Source organism: Poeciliopsis prolifica, unplaced genomic scaffold (genome assembly GCF_027474105.1).
Source record: "Poeciliopsis prolifica strain line A6 unplaced genomic scaffold, Auburn_PproV2 SCAFFOLD159, whole genome shotgun sequence".
In the NCBI taxonomy this organism is placed as follows: Eukaryota; Metazoa; Chordata; class Actinopteri; order Cyprinodontiformes; family Poeciliidae; genus Poeciliopsis; species Poeciliopsis prolifica.
The window spans coordinates 22,501-37,859 of record NW_026562534.1 but is presented as its reverse complement, the minus strand read 5'-3'; the positions used below and the strand labels follow the sequence as shown (position 1 = coordinate 37,859).

At 38.0% G+C, this 15,359-nt stretch overlaps 1 protein-coding gene across 1 annotated transcript in view; it reads left to right on the top strand.

Moving 5' to 3' along the window:
* Positions 1-15,359, top strand: part of LOC129356170 (receptor-type tyrosine-protein phosphatase T-like) — a gene marked incomplete at its 3' end in the record, with an annotated part of 74,618 nt that overhangs the window by 50,463 nt on the left and 8,796 nt on the right. The window lies entirely within an intron of this gene.

Here is a 15,359-nt window from a genome sequence, read left to right as displayed (position 1 = left end):
TAAAAGTTCACCTGCAAACTTACTGGATCATAATAAGTGCGTAACTTGAAAACGGTGAAATGATACACCACAGGTTGTAACTAAGCCCATCTGAAACGTACAACTGGCCTCCAGGTGCAGTCTGTGATTCCAGCTCGTTACCGTGCTGCTCTGCTGTTTTCACGTCACCTGAAGCCCTCAGACCAGTAAAAGAGATGCACGTCGTCCTGACAGCTGCACTGAGAGACAAATGTCAGTCAAACTGCTTCTTCACGCCCACGCAGTGCTAAGACGAAGTCTAATCAGGCTGAAAAAGAAACCGTGTGGGTGTGCGAGGCCAAAACCTGACATGCAGGTTCATTACGAAGAAAGAAAAGTTTTAAACAGAAGTTAAATCTCTGCTTTGTCTGTTGCCTGATTAGGATTTATAAAGAAGCTCTTCTACACGTTAAAGTGTTTTCTGCATGAATGCAGCCTTTAGGTCACTATAAAGTAGGTTTTGTCATGACCTTATAATTAGTGCGATAAATAATAATGTTGGTTTGAGACCATTTTCAATTGTGAATAGTAATGGCTTAATAATGCAAGAACATGTTCTCAAAGATCAATAAAATGTAATTTCTGATGAACATTTAATTCTGGAACTGAAAATATTTTATAAATAAACAAAATAACAACAATTAAAATCAATCATGAAGTCTCTGTAAACAAAATTGCCCTTCAAAATAAGGGCCAAAACCAAAACATCTGACTGAAAACTTTTATTATCCAGATTTTGGAAGAAAGATAGAAAAGAAGAAAACAACAAACATGCAAATGGAAATTATTGAGCTCCTCTTAATTTATGACGTGATTAATTGGTTTATAGCCTATTGCGACAGGCCTGGTATAAAGAAAGCAAGTCTCACTGCAAAAACACAAAAGTTATTTTATTTAGTTTCCAACAAAACTATTTTAATACATTTAACAAAAAACAAACTTTGAACTTCAAACTTTTCAGCAAGATATATCAGTTTGTCTTGAATATTAATAAAAAGTTCTGGTTCCACTGGCAGATCATTTCACTCATAAGATGGAAATAATGTTGTCATAAGTCAAATAATCTGCCAGTGCTGGTATTTTTAAAATCTATGTTAAGGGAATTGTTGACTTAAAGCTCCTATATCTTGCTGAAAAGGATCTTGTAAGTTACTTTTGTCTTATTTTAAATATACTAAGACATTAGCAGTAGAGACACAGATATTTGGCAGGTTTTGTGTTTTTGCAGTCCTCTACGAGAGGCGTGTGTGTGTGAATGTGTGTGCTGTCATTTGCAGTGTTGACGTGTTCACCGGCTGTCAAACCAGGACCCAAACAATGTTTCCTGTCTTTTCTTTCATTTTTTCTCCTTTCTGTCTCCCTGCTCCTTCATTCTCAGACATTCATTCCTCCTGAGGCATCTTTGGCCTAAATTTGCTTCTTAGCTTCTGTCAATATGTTTCCGGTTGTTTATTTTGCTTTTTAAAGATTTGACAGTCAGACAGAGAGGAATGTTTGAACAGTTTCTACACTTTTCCTGTATATTTTTCATGGGAGTGAGTGTGCCTGCTTGTCAGTGCTCCCTCTATTTTTTCCCACTGAGAAGCTGAAAACAAATCAGCACTAATCAGAAAGTGCCTCTCCGTTCAGTTGTCGCACAAACTGAGGCCACACACTCGCACGTACACACACTGCCATGCCTTGTTTAAAGCTGCCATCAGTAATAGGCCCCTGAATTACAGTGTGTCACTGCTGTATAGCATAAATTGTGTGTGTGTGTGTTTGTCAAGTGGCTACTGATGGTTGCAGAGGTTAAATATCCCGTCCGTTTCTTTCTCTTTTTTTAGGCTCTGATGGTGATTTGAGAGCCCTTGTCAGAGGCAACTTGATTGCATTTGTGATTTGTGGGCGGGCAGAAAGTGTCCAGGCAGGGTGGAAGAAATGAAAAATGGCGCAAAAGGGACAATAGCAAATTGACAGAGTGACAGGGAGGACGCTTTGCAAACACCTACAACACCTACATGTATTCTGAGAGACTGCGGAAGAAAGTTTCTATGAGGTTGCTGCAGAAATATTTTTGCCAGTGCTGTCATTTGATCAGAAAAATAATCAGTTTAATCACACTGGATCTATGATTAATCACTATTCTTGAAAGGTTGAAATATAAATATTTAAAAAATGTTGAGAGTCTGAAGGCTCTCAGTTTTCCAAGGTTTCATATGAAGGAAGTAATTTTGTTTAAAAAAGTCCTTAACTTTTGACAGTTAAGGACTTTATGGACCCTTTGGAAAACATGCAACTGTTTTCAGGGTGACAGTCAGGGCCGGACTTAGAAAGTTGAGGGGCTCTGGGCTGGAGCCCTGTCCAAACAACAACAAAAACATTTTGCTCATCAATTTGCAGTACATTAATAGGTAGGTGCTGCACATCAGCAAGTGGTTTAAAACAAAAACTAAACGACTTAAACTTCACTTCAAAATCACAAGTAATTTTGGTTTAGTTTTTAGTGAAATGTCTGTTTTATGCCAAAATGTGTTTGAAGTCAAATTTTAGTGACAGGGATTGAAATGTGACTATTGGAACAGAGACGTCTGTTTTAAAGTGAAGCCAGTACACAGCTGCATTCGCAGACTGAAGGCAGAGAGAAGAGGATTGATTACCAGACAGGTAAAATCCTTTTTTTTCATCTTCAACAAGAGCAGATAAAGCTGAAGATGACAGATGAAAAAATGGTCCAGATAAGAGAAACATGATGAAGGGCAGCAGAGGCACTTTGAGTCAAATATGAGGGAAAAAGACGGTGGCGTTCTTGCATGAACACTTTAGTCAAGAAAATAAAAATTTAAAATACGACCTCAGAAAACATGAAGGGATCTGGGGGATTTTAAAAGCTTATTAGCATAAATTGTTGCAGTGGCATCCATCAAATTATTGACATGTGGACAACATATGTTTTCAATGCGTTTTGTCACTTCCTGTTCAGTAGCTTGGCTGTCCTTCTTTACGAAGTACTGACTGAGACACACTGCATTTAAAAAGATAGCTGAGTAATTGCTGAAACCATTGTTTTTGTTTAATTTTCCTAATTATTTCTGAATTATATTTTTAACCATATTTACTCATTATTAAGTGTCTGTGTGGAAAAAATAAAAACTCGACATCTCTCTGTTGTCAGTAGTGTCGTATTCTTGTGCCTCCAGTCGACCGTCCTGACAAAACATACAGAAAATTTCATTCCTGTTTCTTAAAACTTGCTGGCCTTGAACCGAGCGATAAACTCAGAGTTTTTGCTTATCTTAAGGGGAAGACGTCGGTGTTTCAGAGTTTTTTCTCCATGATGGTCCAGTGGAGAGCAGAGCCAAATCCCATGTAACCAAATATTAGCAGCGAATAAAAAAACACTTCAGAAAATACCGTAAATCCTTCATTTCTCTCTGTTCTCTGCTAATTCCATGAAATTCGTTTTATTGTGGATTTCATTGTATTTCATAAATTCTGCGACTCTGACTGGGTTTATTATCTAACGTTTAAGTCATAGGGGCCTATTTGTTTTCAGTTGTGATCTGAGCAAGTGCATACCGACAGTGGGGAGAAAAAAATACATCTTGCCAAGCATTTTTGATCTAAGTTCTTGTGCCAATGTCCTAATGCAACAAAACAACAATTAATTTTTCAGCAAGATGTCAGAGATTTTTTCAGTCAAAAAGTTTACTGGCAGATTGTTTTTCTAATAAGATGGAAAAAATGTCTTGTTATAAATGAAAAGACTTTGCTGGTCGATCGAGAACTTTTCCATTAATATTGACCAATTATTGACTTAAGATGAAAAGTTACGTGTAAGCTGCTTTTAATAATAAAGAATAATAAAGAAAGAGGTGGGGATTTTGATTGGCAAAAATAATTTTGGCACAAAATAACTATTTTAGTGAGGTGGCAACATTCTGGAAAAATTTCTCTGTTAAAATGATTTAATTATCATTTGTTGTCCTCATTATTTTCTTCAGTCTTCCTTAAAGCCAAAACACAAACCAGTCCAACACATAAATGACATGTGGAGATTTTATTCATTCCTAGTATTTCAAAAGAAAGTCAAGCAAGCAGCAGATTGAAAAATAGACACACTTACATGATTTATCAGGGGGAGCAATAAATGCCCATTTTTAAGGCCAAGCCACCACATAAAAGCCTTGGATCACAGAAGTAATGGCTCCCTGTAGGCTAGTGATAACTCTGTTTTTATACGTGAGTGTGTGTGAAGGAGGGAGCGAATGTGACAAACACTGAAAGAAAGGCAATAACGTCTCAAAAATGACAGCCAGCGTGGAAGAAAAGAGGTTGATAAGCACAAGGAGAGGGAGAAAATGTGAACACAAAGACATCACTGACAGCCTCTGTTTCATTTTCCATCTCTGCCAGCTCCATCTAATCTCAGCCACTGATGTGTTTCTTTCTTCATTTGCAGTTAGTGGTTGGATTACATATCCCACACCCAGCTGTGGGCGTATCTCAGTGTCTGACTCAGTATGTGAGTGTGTGTGTGTGTGTGTGTGTGTGTGTGTGTGTGTGTGTGTGTGTGTGTGTGTGTGTGTGTGTGTAGCAGCACCTCATGCGGGGGTCATAAAAATAGCCATAATATTCCCTGAGTGATTTTCTCCCTTAGGCGAATAAAGACGGAATAAGCTCTTGTGGGAAAATAGGTTCCCATGTCTGATGCAGGGTACGCTAAAAGAAAACCACTTTGGAGCAATGATTATAATTTTTATCGCAGTGATTGCAGAGGCTGAACATCCTTTAATAGCTCAACTGCCGAAGTGAAGTATGGAACTGTTTTATTGTTGGATCATGTTTTTGCCTCCAATGAAAAGCAACAAGCAAGAAAGAAATAGTTTTTCACCATTGAGACTCATAATACAGGATATATATATATCTATAAACACAATGTTATTGATTTATAAATTACATGTGCTTTACTGCTCAACAATTTTACTCTATTTAAGTTATTGTGTGGAAAAATGGGGAAATAATTACAAAACTACACTTCAGACTTCAACAATATTACAGAAAAGACCAATAGATTAATCCATAAGCTGGAATATACAGAAAAGCAAAGACAAGATTTGTCCAATCTGAACTATTACAGTTCATTGACATAGAGGAAGTTCAGAGAGCTCTAATAATTTACAAAACCAAAAAGTAATTACTGGAAAACATACAAAAATGATTTCAGACTAACCGGTGCATACTGTCCAACAATGTCACATAAAATTACATCATTTGTTTGATAACAGGGCAAATAAAATGCACTGTTATCAAAAAAGTAACAGTAGATAATGTTATTTTTATAACAGTATGCACTGGTATCAAAATTGCACTAAATTGTGAGAATGAAGTTGTAATATGAGAATACAGCCAGAATAATGTCTGATAAATTTGAGTTGTTATCTCCATCATCTCTGCCCAGATGAAATCCTCCAGGAACGAATCACAGCCAGAGAAAGATAAAGTTGAAATAACGTAAATGATTCAAACTGAAGAGTAGTAGAAGAAGAAAGTAATAGAGTGAAGAAAAGTGGTCTTGATTTATTTTAAATTACCATGTCAGTGAAAGTTTGACATTGGCAAAACTCTTCCTGCTTGCTCTGTTAACTTTTGTATGCAGTCAAGTCTTCATAAGAGGAGATACTTCTAAAAAACCCAGTGCATTGTTTCCCAAAGCTAAAATCAATTTCAGAATTCTATTTTAACATTTTCTTTTCAGGGGGAGTTAAGTTTTCAGCTTAATTTTTGTCTTTGTAATTCAATATACAAAGGAAAATGTGCAAGAGGTTCCTTTGTGTTGTCTCCTTTCTTACCTGCCCACACCCCTTCCACCAACTCGCAGCACGGCTCCTCAAATGAGCCTTGAGGGCAAATAACCAGAATGGGAAATGTGTGGAAATGCAGAAGTCATTAAAAAGCCAATTACCCGCAGGTTCAGTCCTGCCGGGAGGAGATCGGAAATGGCGGAGAGTGATTGTAAACCCAGTGTGAAATATGGAGACTAAATAGCTCTGCTTTGAAGGTGTGTGTTTGTCAAGCTCTCTCATTTGTTGATGCACTAAAAAGCTTAAGCATAGCTCTACTTTCACTTTACGTTTTGGTGTACGGACTTTGGGCGGCTCAGGAGCGGAACAGAAAGTGCGTCAAACTGAACTTAGAGACGTGTTGCAGTGAGAATGAATGACTGAAACATTTGGACAAGAAGTTTTGGTCAAAATCACTTGTATTTTATCTGCAGAGTTTTGCTTTGTCTATTATATTTGCTAGTGCAGCATGTCACTGAAAATGTTCACACCTCATATTTTCCTTTAGCCGCTTTAATTTTAAGATGATAATTTTCAAAATGGCCACCATTGTTTTGCCTTTTTAATTAATTTTGGCTGTAACATGACAACCGTTAACAGGCTGAAGCAAAGGCATGTACATAGTTACTTCTGCGTTAGCTTTCTCTATTATGTTTTCTGCCATTTAGCGTTAGCTATCGCTAATTTATTTCATGTGTTTATTGTTTTTAACATTTAGGAAATTAGTAAAACTAGCTTTTTGTTCCTCTGTGGCCTCCGCTGGCAATAAATACAACTGATTTTAAAGTGATACTCTGGGAACATCTGCACCAAGTAATATTTTTCTAATACTACATTATCTACTTCACTATTGTTTACCTTATTGTCTTGTTTTGTTTACTGTTGTCCCAAAGTGAGGATGAAAGGGTTGTATTTCTTTGTTGCTTGCTTTTGTCTTGCTCTGCCTTCTGGCTTGGACACGCGGTTTAATGTATGCTTCTCAGGCTAAACACGGGGAAATTGATGGACACCAAAGGGCAGAACTCAACAAAGCATCACTTCCTATTCATTGTCTCCAGTGTCGCTGGTCGCACGCTGGGATTTCGATCTCCTATAGGTCAACCCAGACGTGATCCAGGGACAGCAGGGACTTTTGGGATTTAGAGTTCCCACGGGTCAAATCTGACCAAAGATTCCCTTCGTGTGTCCGGCTGTATGCGCATTGTGTTTGTGACTTGCATCCTGATTATTGATCAGTCTATCTGCAAAGAAATATAAAAGTTGTCCCTGAAGGTCTGATCAATAATGCCAATGTCCCTGTCTTTCTCAGCTTATCAGAGAGGGATTAGAGCAGATGCTCATTGGCCTGGGCATGCGTTTGTGTATGAGGTCATTTATTCTTATTTTCCACTAAAAAGCTTATTGATGACTCGTGTGGTGGTTAACGCAGCAGTTTCCGATTTCGCCCTTCCCACCCTTCAAATTTGAAAGCCTGAACTGATGTCAAATGGCAAGAGAAATTAATTTATGCTGCATAATGTCGCACCGATTAATCAGGAGGTGTTTACATAAAGTCTGAGATCAATATATTATAAATACAAAATGGAAAATTTGCAAACTCTCTTAACTATCAAAGTTCTTTGTAAGAGGAGAACTTTAGGATACAATCACTGCAAAAACACAAAATCTTAGCAACTATTTCAGTCTAGTTTCCAGTGCAAATATCTTAGTTAATTTGAAATAAGACAAAACTAACTTAAAGGTGACTTTACACCACGATATGCTGGCTTGTTTTAAGAAAATAATTTAAAAGTACTAGTTCCATTTGCATCTTTTTCACTTATGACATGAAAAACAAGCAATAATTTTTATCAATAAGCATAAATTGACCTAAAACAAGCTCCTATATCTTGCTGAAAAGCTACATGTAACTGCAATGAACAAAAAATAAATACTGTAGCTGGAAATAAATTCACATTATTAAATTTCCGATCATGATTACAAACTTCTGAAAGACACAAAGAAGTGCGGCAGATTATCATATGTGGGGAATTTGTCCATAGATGTGTTCTGATAGACATTTCCAGGCCACATGCTGTCGAACTGTTGCGATCAAATTCCCTCTCAAACACTGAATGAAAAAATGTTAAATCACAAGTTTATGGCAAAGCCTTAGAAGCTGCAAGAAAAACCACAGAGCTGTTTCTGAGAGCTCAGACGGTGTTTTTATCCAAAAGACGACAGACATAAAACATCTGATAAGGAAAATCAAAGAGATTTAAGAGAGGAAGAGTTGAGCATTGAGCGAAGACCCCAGGGAGCCGTTTATGTTCAGTGTAGTCAGTGAAAATCTTCTATCAGTGTCATGTTTTAACAGAAAATCAGGGGAATTAATTGATCTATTAATGGGAGATTTCATCTCTGCTTTGTTGCTGCTTTTAATGCCTCAGTCTGGAAACACAAATGTTCTGTAACAAATTTTGATTATGCAGTTACTGGCTTTGTCACTTTGTGCTGTTTAGATAAAGATTTGCAAAAGTTTTGAGTTGAGTCAAAGAACATGGTTGAAACATCTGCAGCAAATGAAAGTCAAGACTGAGAAGAATCTTTATGGCCTCAGAACAGAAATAAACAGCCGATCATGGAGAAAGACTCTATGAAACACAGATGTCTTAACCATAAGACAAATAAAGAAGTTAAATCTTAGCACAGGTTCAGGGCCAGTAAGTTTTGTGAAATGGCGTAAAACTCTGTATGTCGACTGGAGGTGGAAGAAAACGACGATTACTTAGAAACGTAAAGGAGCAGGCTAACGTTCAGCTAGCTCCTAGCTGGCTGCAGTTAGTCGCTTCTGCTAAAACATTTTCAACATTTTAATAAATTAGTAGAAGTGAGACTGGAGGTTGCTTATTCCTGTAAGGAAACAAACTTTGCCTGGTTTTGCAGCATAAATGGCACTTGATCGTTAGGAAATATGCACAAGCTTTTACAATCTGTAGTTGTTGAGTTCAACTCTAAAGCTTTTTTATAATGGAGATTTGTTTTCATGTTAAAAGTTATTCTTAGGTTTAGAGTTCTTAAAAAAAATGAGGGAGAAACACTTTTAACACCTTGTTGAACCGATGTTTTGTAGGAACACAAGTTTTTCGTTTGTGATACAGAATAAAAGGAAATATTGACCTCCTGCAGCAGTGTTCACACCATCATTATGCATTTTATGGGGAAATGGAATTCCTGAAAATTAAAACAGAACAGAGTTTGGAAATAAAACCAATTTTATAGCACCATAAATCTTGTGGACTGGAAGCAAAGTGGTCTAAAACTTCTGCACAATGTTTCATGACTCTTTTAATTTATGTTTGTCTTCCTGATTGTCAGTGTTTAACATTTTCCTCTCTTTGCCGACTTCGCCATCAATTATTGGTGAAGTGTCAACATTCGGCTTCTGTGTTTAGCGCAAATGAAGAGAGCCAGCCGACCGCAACACAAACCGATGTAAAAGCATTATAAAAACCATTTGTGAGGTTTGTCAAGAGTGACGAAATTCCCCAGCCTCCCACACCCTCACGCAGACGCACCGCCTGCTCCATTTGCTGTAATATGAGTAAATGAATTAGGTTTTGATGCTTTAAAGCCTTTCTTCTTTTGGCTCTTATTGGGAGTAAATTTCACTCTAATGGTGAGGTGTGTTTACAAGCCGCTGGCGGCGGAGAGAGAGAGACGGACAACCTGAAGGAGGGAATGCTAAAGGGAGGACAAAGGAGAGTAAGAATGATGGATTATAAATGGATTTTAAAAGAAGGGCACGTAGGGATGAAGGGGAAAGAGGACGGGAGGATAGAAGAACGTACTCAACCTCAGACAGATGAATGAGTTGTTTGCATTCATGGTTTACTCCATTGCCCCATTTAAGGCATTTCAATTACCGACTTATCAGATTACTGCAAGGTTAAGAGACGGAAAACAGATGAGCTATGAAGATTAACATTAATGTAAGAACATAGATTGAGACTAAAATACGAATGCAACACAATGTACAGTTAGGGCCAGAAATATTTGGACAGTGACACAGGTTTTGTTATTTTAGCTGTTGACAAATATGTTTCAGAAATACAATTTATATAGTATGGGCTGAAAGTGCACACTCCCAGCTGCAATATGAGAGTTTCCACATCCAAATCGGAGAAAGGGTTTAGGAATCATAGCTCTGTAATGCAGAGCCTCCTCTTTTTCAAGGGACCAAAAGTAATTGGACAATGGACTCCAAAGGCTGCAAGTAACTCAAGGCCTTTCCCTCGTTAACCTGTAATCAAGTAAGTAGTTAAAAGGTCTGGGGTTGTTTCCAGGTGTGTGGTTTTGCATTTGGAAGCTGTTGCTGTGACCAGACAACATGCGGTCAAAGGAGCTCTCAATTGACGTGAAGCAGAACATCCTGAGGCTGAAAAAAAAGAAAAAATCCATCAGAGAGATAGCAGATGCTTGGAGTAGCAAAATCAACAGTCTGGTACATTCTGAGGAAAAAGGAATTGACTGGTGAGCTTGGGAACTCAAAAAGGCCTGGGCGTCCACGGAAGACAACGGTGGTGGATGATCACCGCATACTTTCTTTGGTGAAGAAGAACCCGTTCACAACATCAACTGAGGTCCAGAACACTCTCAGAGAAGTAGATGTATCTGTCTCTAAGTCAACAGTAAAGAGAAGACTCCATGAAAGCAAATACAAAGGGTTCACATGTAGATGCAAACCATTCATCAATTCCAAAAATAGACAGACCAGAGTTAAATTTGCCCAAAAACACCTCAAGAAGCCAGCCCCAGTTCTGGAAAAGTATTCTATGGACAGATGAGACAAAGATCAACCTGTACCAGAATGATGGGAAAAAAAAGTTTGGAGAAGAAAGGGAACGGCACATGATCCAAGGCACACCACATCCTCTGTAAAACATGGTGGAGGCAACGTGATGGCATGGGCATGCATGGCTTTCAATGGCACTGGGTCACTTGTGTTTATTGATGACATAACAGCAGACAAGAGTAGCCGGATGAATTCTGAAGTGTACCGGGATATACTGTCAGCCCAGATTCAGCCAAATGCTGCAAAGTTGATCAGTCGGCGCTTCACAATACAGATGGATAATGACCCCAAGCATACAGCCAAAGCTACCCAGGAGTTCATGAGAGCAAAAAGGTGGAATATTCTGCAATGGCCAAGTCAATCACCAGATCTTAACCCAATTGAGCATGCATTTCACTTGCTCAAATCCAGACTTCCGACGGAAAGACCCACTAACAAGCAAGACCTGAAGGCTGCGGCTGTAAAGGCCTGGCAAAGCATTAAGAAGGAGGAAACCCAGCGTTTGGTGATGTCCATGGGTTCCAGACTTAAGGCAGTGATTGCCTCCAAAGGATTCGCAACAAAATATTGAGAAAAACTTTTTTGTTTGGGTTATGTTTTTATGTCCAATTACTTTTGAGCTCCTAAAATGTGGAGTGTTTGTAAACAAATGTTTACAAACACTCCACAATGTCATCAGTTTTATTCTCAAACAATCAAAGCCAAAGGCAATTCCTACATTTTCTATCAGATATTTTTGTTCAACCCTTTAAATTAAACGTTACAATCTGCACTTGAATTCTGTTGTAGAGGTTTCATTTCAAATCCAATGCGGTGGCATGCAGAGCCCAACTCACAAATATTGTGTTACTGTCCAAATATTTCTGGCCCTAACTGTAAATGCATCATTGTGTGTAAGGTTTTTAATTTGCTCTAAAGAATCTTTCTTAATTATTTTAGAGGGTTTTTTTTTGGTTCAAATCAGCTTTTTGAATGGATTTTGTTTTTATGTTGGTTTTGTTTAGTTTGTCTTCGTGTCTGCACTTTACCCTGGAGGCCTGGACAGCAGCTTTAGACTCCTGATTTATGCAAACATTCAAATTTTGCCCTTTAAACTTTTATTCAATAAATGTCGACATACTTTATTTAACAGCAGTCACCTGATAACAGCCAATCAGGAAGACTGTGACTGTTGGCCTCTGTGTTTGGTTTCTACTGTGAGTATTTAATGCATAATAAGCTATTCTTATTGTTTGAATTATGGGAAGCTATAAAAGTGTTAAAGTCTCAAATGTTCATGGATTTCAGCAATATTGAACACATTTTCCTAGTGGTGTTAATATTTGTGCAGGGATGAGACCAAACAATAACAGATCTGAAGACTTTAGCAATGAAAGATGAAGAATTTTACCTGTTTGACCTCAAATGTGACCAAACAAACTAGTTACTGATGCTGAATTTGACTCTTAGCTTTTTTTCACCAATGTGTTATGATATATTCAGCCCAGCTCTCTGTCTGTTCCTGCTGCTGATGATGATGATCCTGCAGGGCCATTAGCCATTCAGGACGCAGAACATATGGGGTGTGAGGCACCTCAGGGGGGAATCGGGTGCACTAAATGGACCGAAGACCAGAGATATTTGTGTTGGGGTTTATCGATTCCCTTCGGCATAAATTATGCGATGGCGATGATGAGGAAGATGAGCCAGTTTACCCAACAATGGGGTCGTTTTTTATCCAGATAGAAAGAAGTCGTGTCCGTCCAGCAGCTGAAGATTTTCAGTACTTTCTGGTTTCGCTCACACTTTGGCTTCCTTCTCTGGCTCATCCAATCTAAGTTTGTTTTCAGACACTAGGAAAGACTTTCTTAGTTTGATTTTTAAAGTGCCATTGGAAATGTCATCAGTTTTATTCTCAAACAATCAAAGCCAAAGGCAGAAGACTTCAAGATTCCAACAAGTTTGATTTGTTTTTTGAGATGTTGGATATAAAGAAATGTTTTCTGACTCATTTACATGATATTTAGATTTCCTAATTGCCCTTTCTGACCCATTTGAAAGAAGGTTTGCTTGGTTGTTTTAAATATTTGACCAATGCTGTAGAATCTGTTGTTTTTGACACAGTTCCTTTATTATTTATTTTACATGTTTGTTTTACTCCTAACTGCACTGACTGAACAAACTAAAGGTGTTTTACATGTTTGACCAAGTTTGTGAAGATGTATTTCAGTGTCCTGTACTGCTGCAGTTTTTCTAATTAATTTCTAAAGATTAGAAAAAATACACATTTTCAGTCAATTTTCTTTATTGTAATGGTTTCAGCCGATACTAAAACTCAGATATTGTATCGAAGTGAAAAAAGTGGATTGGTGCATACTTCTAACTCCAGCTGAAAACTTTCAGATAGAAAACAGAAAAGAGAAATCCATATTTTCTCTTGATCATAGACCTGAACCTGCTGCTGTTTAAAAATATCACATCCTATATGATCCCAAGTGGGAAGATGATGCCAAGGTATGGAGCATATATTCCCCAGGACCCGGAGACAGCATCATTTCCTTTGTTCAGGTGTGCATATCTGTGTTTTCCTTTAAGCTGGCCTCCTACGCCGTATATAATAGCTTTTCAGCTCTATTAAAAGGATGCGTCCGCCTCCTTCACATATTGTCACAAGCTAAAGACATAAATCCAGAGCAGAAACACTTAAATGTGCATTACTGTTAACTGAATAATATCAACACTAATATATGGCTGCAGAAGTTTACTTCCTGCAGTCTATTGTGGAAAAAAGCCAAACTGTTTTGAAAGCCGTATCAGTTCTCAGAAGACTAGCTCCAGAAATAGTGACTTTCTTGTGAAATAGAACTAAATTGGGATTGATTGTCTCAGGGAATCACCTTGTTGGAGCTACAATTTCTGTCTCTTACTTGTGTTTTTGTAACAGATTGCTAGTAAAAAAGAGCCTTAAAGAGTGTTGCTGCATTGACTGGTATTGTGCTGATACAACATATAATTACCCTTTTGTATTTAGAAGTTTTTCTGCCTGAACATGCAGTTATTGTCACGGAAAAAAGAAAATACCTCATTTCAAAAGTAACTATTTGTTTCAGTTGAGTCAGATTTAGACATCCACCCATGATAAGCCCAAATTTTGTATCAATATTCTCTTTATGTATATATTCTCATGGCTTTTGCCTGTGAGATAAATATCAATCAATCATACATTATCGTAATCATATATGTTTTTACAAAAGCAAGTAATGGATGCAGAATTTGGATTTTGTTGTGTACATTTTCTCCAATCTATTAATTTTTAATTTTACCTACTGCCCAAAATTTATTTGGGTGAATTTAATGTACAGTTGCTTCCCGCTGGGGTTCACTGGGGTTGCTAGGCAACGGGCGGAACTCTGGTGGGGTTGCTAGGCAACGGGCGGAACTCTGGTGGGGTTGCTAGGCAACGGGCGGAACTCTGGTGGGGTTGCTAGGTAACGGGCGGAACTCTGGTGGGGTTGCTAGGTAACGGGCGGAACTCTGGTGGGGTTGCTAGGTAACGGGCGGAACTCTGGTGGTTGCTAGGTAACGGGCAATCCCTGCTGATTTGAATCGGCTAATTTTCCAGACAACAAAATACATTAACTTGTTGCCAACAAAACTGTGTTTTTTTAAGTACTTGGTCCATTTTTAGAATCAGTAGAAACCCAAATAGAAGCACAAAACATCCGAAATGTAAATTTTGAGTAATAGGTTCAGTTTAAAATAATTTCCATGCAGCAGAGGATTCTGGTTCACTTTGTTGTCGACATCTTTGGAAAAATATAAGTGAGATCTCAGACTCCACAGTTTTTGTGAAAACAGTTGGTCTCGAGTGGCAGTGTGTGCTGGAACGTTTGGTGCTCTGAGTTGACCCACTTATTCTGATCTGGACGTGTGTGTGTGTACACGTGTGTGTGTGCGTGTACACGTGTGTGTTGTGTGCGTGTACACGTGTGTGTGTGTGTGTGTATGTGTGTGTGTACGTACGCATGTGTGTGTGATACGGTAGACGGATTCACTGGTTCTTCTCACGTTAACAGATTTTTGTCTCTCTAACCTCCATAGCAGTGAAACATTGTGAGAAATGGCAGTTGTGAGTTTGTTCTGTTTGTGGTAAAGCTTGTTGGAGTGCGAGTGAATAAAAGCATCTTGTGTTACTCTATTGTGTAAAAGATGATCATTTATATCCATGAGATTCATTCTCACATTCTCTGTTTGTATTTTTTTGCATCCATCGTACCACTGTCCTATTTTTATGTTGCTCCATTCACCTTAATTTGCCAAGTATTGGATTCATTATAATATTTGTGATTCTTCCAGAAATTTTACATTTTCTCTGCAGGTAAAATGCCACAGATATTTCAGAAAATGTTTTATTCGAACCACAGGATGTGGAAAATGATTTGGTTCAAATGAAAAAGGGTTATTACATTACACCTGAGGTGTAATTTGTCCTAAAATGCAGCTTAACATACGTAAGTTACTTATTTCTCAGTCAGCCAAACTGCTTAGCTGTTTGTCATGAAAAAGTAGCATAATCATAAAATCCCATTTTTGCATTGCATATATGCAATTTGGGGAGCCATTTAATTTTATTTTTACGACCGGACACAATTTCAAACCCAGAACAAAGTATTACTTTTGCTTTATTTCTAAGTTCTGTCTCTGTT